The sequence below is a fragment of the Mytilus trossulus genome, chromosome 6 (genome assembly GCF_036588685.1).
Source record: "Mytilus trossulus isolate FHL-02 chromosome 6, PNRI_Mtr1.1.1.hap1, whole genome shotgun sequence".
Classification (NCBI taxonomy): domain Eukaryota; kingdom Metazoa; phylum Mollusca; class Bivalvia; order Mytilida; family Mytilidae; genus Mytilus; species Mytilus trossulus.
The window spans coordinates 55,186,415-55,195,344 of NC_086378.1; positions in this window are offsets into that span (position 1 = coordinate 55,186,415).

Below are 8,930 nucleotides of genomic sequence, written 5' to 3' on the forward strand. Positions count from 1 at the left end.
TGTTTCTTGAAACAAGCGAGAAAGAAACAAATGAGATCGTGGACTCCATATTAAACACATGAGACGGAAACATGCACTGACTGATTGGTTGGTTGGCTAAACATGTTGATTGGTTGATTAAACACGTTGGTTGGTTGGTTAAACACGTTGGAAAGTGTTTCTTGAAACAAGCGAGAAAGAAACAAATGAGATCGTGGACTCCATATTAAACACATGAGACGGAAACATGCACTGACTGATTGGTTGTTTGGTTGGTTGGTTGGTTTGCTAATTATGTTGATTGGTTGATTTAACACGTTGGTTGGTTGGTTAAACACGTTGGAAAGTGTTTCTTTAAACAAGCGAGAAAGAAACAAATGAGATCGTGGACTCCATATTAAACACATGAGACGGAAACATGCACTGACTGATTGGTTGGTTGGTTGGTTGGTTGGTTGGCTAAACATGTTGATTGGTTGATTAAACACGTTTGTTGGTTGGTTAAACACGTTGGAAAGTGTTTCTTGAAACAAGCGAGAAAGAAACAAATGAGATCGTGGACTCCATAATAAGATTTATTCCTATGAAGAATAAATCCGGTTATCGGAGGAAAGTGGGCTTACGTTTTGGGAGTTGTCCCGCTTTGCACACGTGGTGGAACTTGTTATGTATTATGAGTCACGTTAATTATTTTAACCTTGATAACTGTGACGTCATCATTCTTTCTTTACCACGTACGATACAGCAGAGGGAAGACGCAAACAATTGGGTTCCGTATGAATGAACTAATGTTTGTTTCAAAAGTTCAATGTTGCCATGGTACATGTATAGAAATAACAGAAACTAAACTAAAATATTGTTAACAGTATGAAATGCAAAGACCAAAGGTTAAAGTTCCCTTATTCTCTGTCTTTGGTGAAAAGTACCAGTGTTCATGTGCTCTAAGTTTTAAAGGTTTGAATACATGTAGGCATAATGGATTCAGTTTCAATTTGAATCAAAGATATGGTAAAAACCAATAAGCACGAATTAAGCAGCCACAAGAATGTACACCTTTGCCGCTTAGCTATGAATACAATTGGGAGGTTGTTACATAAAATAGCCTGAAATATATAATACGCCCGGTATATTCACATCTGACGGCATTACTTTATCTCATGTGGGCAATTGTTTTTCTTATTTCATTACAGGGTAATTTAGATATAAATATATGTGTGGTCATTTAAAAGTACGGTCACGGCGGGTGTGTTGTGTCGCTACCGCATTGGTGGCGGTGGTCGAACTAAGTGTCCAATAACTCTTGGTATAGCCACTGAATTCGACCATGTGGCGAAAATAGCGACACAACATCTACAAATATATTATGCTTCTTATAATGGAATTATGTATCCGCTGAGCTTCTGTTTCCCAGGGCCAGCATCCGATATATTTTGGAAGCAATAATGTTCAGTAATAAGGATATTATATTGATATATAAGGAAATGACATTATAAGGAATAACAATAAGGTGGAAATAAGGAATAAGAATAATGTGGAAATAAGGAATAAGGAATGGACAATAATGTGGAAATAAGGAATAAGGAATGGACAATAATGTGGAAAAAAGGAATAAGGAATGGACAATAATGTGGAAATAAGGATTAAGGAATGGACTATAAGGTTTAATTATATATACTAGGGACTTGCCAATTATGTTTCTCGGCAGTCCCATTCTTTGTCAAGCCGTGGCCGTACAATTTTGTACTTTTGCCAAATAAATATTTCTTACTTTATATGTGTATCTCATTTGGCCCCACGTTGTCTCAGATAATAAGATTTATTCCTACGAAGAATAAATCCGGTTATCGGAGGAAAGTGGGCTTACGTTTTGGGAGTTGTCCCGCTTTGCACACGTGGTGGAACTTGTTATGTATTATGAGTCACGTTAATTATTTTAACCTTGCTAACTGTGACGTCATCATTCTTTCTTTACCACGTACGATACAGCAGAGGGAAGACGCAAAAAATTGGGTTCCGTATGAATGAACTAATGTTTGTTTCAAAAGTTACCCACCCACCCACCACTTAGATTAAAGACATACTCCTAAAATGTAGTTAATATGCACGTGTTAAAATGTTACTAGAACACACCCGCGAAATCGCGGGCATTCAGATTTGAAAGGATGTAAAGTGTTGTAGGAAGAATTTTGTAAAAGATTTAATGACTTGAGAATTTCAGGAAAAGTATCAAAAGTACTAAAAGGTACTTGGGGACAGGAAAATGTTTTTTTTAACCCTCCTCCTTTATTTCCAAAATTCCCATTTTTTGTTTTCTATTAATTTCATTCTGAACATAAATTTAGTGTACATGTATTATGAACATTCCAGTCAGGAGCCTGTAATTCAGTGGTTCAGTGATATTTGTTTTTCGTTCATTTTTTGTACATAAATAAGGCTGTTAGTTTTCTCATTTGAATTGTTTTACATTGTCATTTTGGGGCCTTTTCTTATCAGACTATGAAGTATCGGCTTTGGCTTATTGTTGAAGGCCGTAAGGTGACCTTTTAAAAATGTTAATTTCGGTGTCATTTTGGTCTCTTGTGGAGAGCTGTCTCATTGGCATTCATACCACATCTTCTTTCTTTTTTTTGGCAAAACATTTAGTGACTTGAGAATTTCAGAAAAGATATCAAAAGTCATAGGTAATTTGTGACAGGTTAATTGTTTTTCTAGCCCTGCTCCTCCTTTTTCCACAAAAAAATCCTTTTTTGTTTGTTTGTTTGTTCTCTATTAATTTTAATGACACATGAATAATTCTAGCGTTTATCTGTATATAATGAACTTGCATTAAAGGGGGTTGGGGTCGGGACTTGACGGATTTAGGGGCCCGCCCTGCCCCCCCCCTTCTGGAAAATAATTGGTTGCTTATATAGGGAATTACTGAAGCATTACCCGGAGCGGGCCCCTCTTAGGCAGTCAACGGGCCCCTGCGTATGAAAAATTTCAGAAAAGATATCAAAAGTCATAGGTAATTTGTGACAGGTTAATTGTTTTTCTAGCCCTGCTCCTCCTTTTTCCACAAAAAAATCCTTTTTTGTTTGTTTGTTCTCTATTAATTTTAATGACACATGAATAATTTTAGCGTTTATCTGTATATAATGAACTTTCATTAAAGGGGGGTGGGGTCGGGACTTGACAGATTTAGGGGCCCGCCCTGCCCCCCTCCCTTTTCTGGAAAATAATTGGTTGCTTATATAGGGAATTACTGAAGCATGACCCGGAGCGGGCCCCTCTTAGGCAGTCAACGGGCCCCTGCGTATCAAAATTTCTGGATTCGCCACTGCGGAGTGTCCCTGATCCCAATATCCCGGGCTTAAAAACATGAAATCCTGAGGTTCTGAATTTATTGTTCCAGGCGTCCCGAAAGTGTATTTTCTTTTTACAGTCAATTCTCAGTTTAATAATTGATCCACAGCGGTCATTGATCAATTATTCAGACCCACTCTTAAATAAACCCTGTGACTGCCGTGGATAGTAAATTGAAAATTATATCAGAGAGAAAAATACACTTTATTCGTAGTATATGTATTTGTTTCAAAGTAAAAAGAAAAACCCAAACCGGGGTTCTAATTTGACTTTAATTTCGTCCAATGACGGATATAAAACAGAAAATACACTGTATTCGTAGTATTAATGTATGTTCAAAGTATACAGACAAACGCAAACCGGAAGTCTAATCTGACTTAAAATTTCGCCCAATGACGGAAACATATCCGGACGTATTTTTTCTCGTTTTTCACCCAAAATAACTCAATCCGAATAATCATATGAATGGATGACAAATGCGATTATGCACTGTATCAATAGGACACAGAGGCATGATGATTAATTTATTGTGGAAAGAAGAGAAGCGACACCCAAAATGAGGTCTTCTCGTTTAATAGTATAGATATCATGTTTTTCGTTTTCAGTCTGCTGTTTTTGTTCTATTTTTCAGGTTGAAACGACTGGAAGCTTATTCCGATAGTAATCCCAATCTTTCGTCACGGGTTCAGACAAAGACTCCGACCATTGTAATCCCAATCCTTCGTCACGGCTTCAGACAAAGACTCCGACCATTTAATGGCGAAAATAGCGACACAACATCTACAAATATATTATGCTTCTTATAATGGAATTATGTATCCGCTGAGCTTCTGTTTCCCAGGGCCAGCATCCGATATATTTTGGAAGCAATAATGTTAATAAGGATATTATATTGATATATAAGGAAATGACATTATAAGGAATAACAATAAGGTGGAAATAAGGAATAAGAATAATGTGGAAATAAGGAATAAGGAATGGACAATAATGTGGAAATAAGGAATAAGGAATGGACAATAATGTGGAAATAAGGAATAAGGAATGGACTATAAGGTTTAATTATATATACTAGGGACTTGCCAATTATGTTTCTCGGCAGTCCCATTCTTTGTCAAGCCGTGGCCGTACAATTTTGTACTTTTGCCAAATAAATATTTCTTACTTTATATGTGTATCTCATTTGGCCCCACGTTGTCTCAGATAATAAACACATGAGACGGAAACATGCACTGATTGATTGATTGATTGATTATTGGTTGGTTGGTTGGTTGAACACGTTGATTGGTTGATCAAACACATTCATTTGTAAGCGGGGGGGGGGGGGGGGGGGGGTAAAAAAAAGGGGGGGGGGGTCCTTGGGATTTTTTTTTATATAAACGGAACAGAATGGTTGAAATTGCCGTTTAAACAATTTAAATCAATTGCTTCTTAAAAGCAATTGTAAACGGTCCCCCCTTTTGAAACATGATTGATTGTTATGTGTGTGTGTGTGCGTGTTTGTTTGTTTGTTTGTCTGTTTGTTTGTTTGTTTGTTTGTTCGTTTGTTTGTTTGTTTGTTTCTGTAAGGGGTCTATATTATTCCGGGGAAGTTTCATGTTTAGTTCGGAAAGTTTTTATTTTATTTCAGGTCCAGCGCGCGCGCCAGATTGAGAAGACATCACGTGACGCGGGTTGATAATAACGAAAACTCAGTCTTTTTATTTCTTTTCAGGTGGGGACGTTGAACAGACAACATCTATAGAGATGGAATGTGCACAATGTAATTTCCTTTGTCATTGTAGGAAATTGACATTTCGGTCACAGTTCACCAGCAGGGCATGATTTGGATTTTATTGATCCGGTGTAACTTTAAAACACGCGTTGCATGATTATTTTCTTGTAATGTACATTTTTCAGCACCAGTTTGTAACACAGATAAGTATTTTAATCTAGGAGCGGACATTTTATTTTAGGATTTCACTGAGATTTACGGCCCTGCACTGCTAATTTTGCATAGGTACTTTTTCTGTACAAAAAATCTGTAGTACTGGAAAATTACTTTTAAAATATAGTACTTTTTTAGTACTTTAAATTTATTGTAATACAAAAATGTATTTACGTACTTGTTTTTTACAGTACTTGATTTGTACTTCAAATTTTAAGTACTCAATTTGTACTTTAATTGTGTAGTACTAAATGTGTACCTCAAATATTAGGTACTCATTTTGTACCTTTATTTTGAAGTGCTTGATATGTACTTAAATTTTAAGTACAAATCAAGTACTGTAAAATAACAGGTACCTAAATATTACAATAAATTTAAAGTACTAAAAAAGTACTATATTTTAAAAGTAATTTTCCAGTACCACAGACTTTCTGTACAGAAAAAGTACCTATGCAAAAGTAGCAGTGTATAACTATGTACCAAGTTGTACTTAAAATAAAATTAATATCTATCTATCTCAAGCGGAAACATTAACAACTTAATTAATTTGTTTTACATACATGACCATACACACAATTCAAAGAACTGATATATTAGTCATTGTCCTTTGAATTTTTTTTTGCCATAGATGGTCCGCAAATATCAAAAATCATCAAAAGGACATTAAGAGCTACGTTTTCGCAGCCACAGTTAGTTAGGATAGATAATAAACAGTTAAAGAGCTGTGTTGCCAAATTGTAATGTTTTACATGAAGTTATATGTATCTCAAATATGTCAGCTGTTTTCGTGTTTATTATTAACTACTGGTATATATCAGTATTTATTTGATTCTTTTATGTTGACAGTATACATATTCGTAGTACTTTTCAAAAGTAAATATTAAATTTCACTCTATACCAGAGTATACTGGGTGATCGATAATATAATCTGTTTCTGCATGCCGTGTACAAAGTGTCGTCCCTCCTCTGACTCTATACAAAGAACTAGGCCGCTTATCAAAACAAATCCAATAAATTGCCGGTTCCCGTTATCATATAGCCATACCTATAGAAATATGTTATTTTGCCCACTGCAATCAAGATGTTTTAATCAGAGTATATAAAATAGAATATTTTCAATTTTGCTGTTGCCGGTTGAAATGGCCACTGTCTTTAATTTTTTAAAAGGTGGTTATTATTTACCTAACTTGCTCTTTTTTTTTCTGCGTAAAATATTAAATAATTTGACGTCTTATGATTCGCACGTCAGTTGACAGCAAGACCAACCACTTGTTCCGTTACTAGTATATAATTATCAAAGCATTCTCTTTTACACAATACTACAATACCATGAATACTTGACTATTGCATAAAATATTACAAAAAAAACCAGATATATAACTCACTGTTATATTTCTGAAACATTATTTCGAATTCATAAACTAATGAATGTACATACATGTAATCACTCCATTTACAAAATAGTTTTATTTTAATCGGATATTACTTCCTTATTAAAATGGAAAAAAAAATAATGTTTGGTTTTATATCTGGCTAAACGTTCTCCTTATATTACAATTCTGTGTTATTAACAAACAATAAAATGGGAAGAAACCATACATAATACATTCTTCTTCATTTCTCTTGTTTTTTCCTGTTTGAGGATCCGTGTTGAAGAGCGAACTTCGCTCTATAATGGTTTGTTTTTACTTGGTTGCAGAGTTGTCTTATTTGCACACATACAACATCTTCTTTTATCTAATAAATAAATAAACATAATAATGAGGTAGATACTTTCCTGTACGTTGCTTCCTATATCACAAAAATCTGGGACTTGTTTATATTTGTGTTAATTTAAATAATTCATTAAAATGACGTCCTGAATGATCCAATACCGTTTATGTAAAAAAATATTATAAAGCCATGACTTTATAAATGAGTTTTTGCAACCCTGAATGTCTTTGTTAAGATTTTACAGGGCATATATTAAGAGCTAAAATGATTTTTAGGTTAGCACTTTATATGCTTCATTTGCCTCCAAAATGTATCAGCAAATTTACAACCAGTTCCAACTATTTTTCTGTTTATTTATCAAATATGTATCAAATAAACCAATGTGGAGTAGTAAATAAATACCTTTCTAATTTGTAAAACAGCGCACCTACACAATGATATCAAATGGACACAGGCCTATAACATTTTAGGAAACAAAACAGTTTTAAAGATAAGTGACAGAAAATTATTTTTAAACTAACAAATGATAGAATGTATAGAATAATATAAATTAAAAAAAAAAAAATATCATTTGAAAATTGCATCCTCTTCCATTCTTTAAGTAGTCAAACAATAATGTCTTGTATTTTGTCACAAACCTTATTGATTCCTATAAAAAAAACTAGACCAAGTTCAATTACATTATCATTCAAACATGTAGGACACATTTTGTATATAATTATCTAACAGTCATGTCAAAAGACAAAAGAAATAAATTGAATGAGGATATTTAAAAATAATAGATTTGGAAAGTGTGGTTTGTTTGTACAAACTTTGAAATTAAAAGTTTTGATAATGTCAATAATGTAGCACTTAGTAGTCATTCACAATTTTATATGATACTTTCAATGAATACAAAACTACATTGAATTTATATAACAAGCAACATCGAAGTGCAAATTAGTTCCAAAAATGCTCTCCATAGGAAAAAGGAAAGCGCACTTCATGTTATTTTTATAAGTAAGTAAATTGGATAGAAGTTTTTTTTACCAAAATAATTGGAATCAATACAATGAATGTCACTAAACTAACAGTGATGGATGCTCATTAGGTTTTTACTTGTCTATCCTGTGGTATCGTTTGGTTTTAGTTGTTTCTGTACAATATAGAGAACACCTTTATTTATTGACGTATTTCTTGATTGAACTATTTGACTATTTCCTTATAAATTTCTATTGTTTTCAATAGCTTTAGAAATTATGTACCAGCGGAATCTGACCTAGGGATTTTTGTTTTTGTTTCTGTATAATATACTGAACATCTTTATTTATTGAGATATTGCATGATTAAAATATTTGACTATTTCCTTATAAACTTTTATTTCTTTGAATAGCTTTATAAATTATGTTCCAGCGGAATCTGACCTAGGAATTTTTGTTTTTGTTTCTGAATAATATACTTAACATATTTATTTATTGGGTATTTCATGATCAAAATATTTGACTATTTGCTTATAAATTTCTATTGTTTTCAATAGCTTTATAAATTATGTACCAGCGGAATCTAACCTACGGTTTTTTTTTTTTTTTTTTGGAAAATTCGAGTAGATCAGCTACCTCTGTATTTAGCTGTATTTGTCAAAACTTTTAGGAATTTCGTCCTCAATGCTCTTCAACTTCATACTTTATTTGGCCTTTTTAACTTTTTTGGATTCGAGATGAGTCTTTTGTAGACGAAACGCGCGTCTGGCGTATATACAAAATTTAGCCGTGGTATTTATGATGAGTTTATTTATATACATGTATTTCGGAAATATTATTTCGATCTCATAAACTAGTACCTGTAAATAATCATCCCATTTTAAAACATGCAAAACGTTCTTCCAATAGGATAGTATTGTATATTCTAAAACGAATTTGGTTTTTATAGCTAGCTATATAGATAAACACCCTACTTGCAATACATTTGGCTCACTCTTTTCTGTTGATAG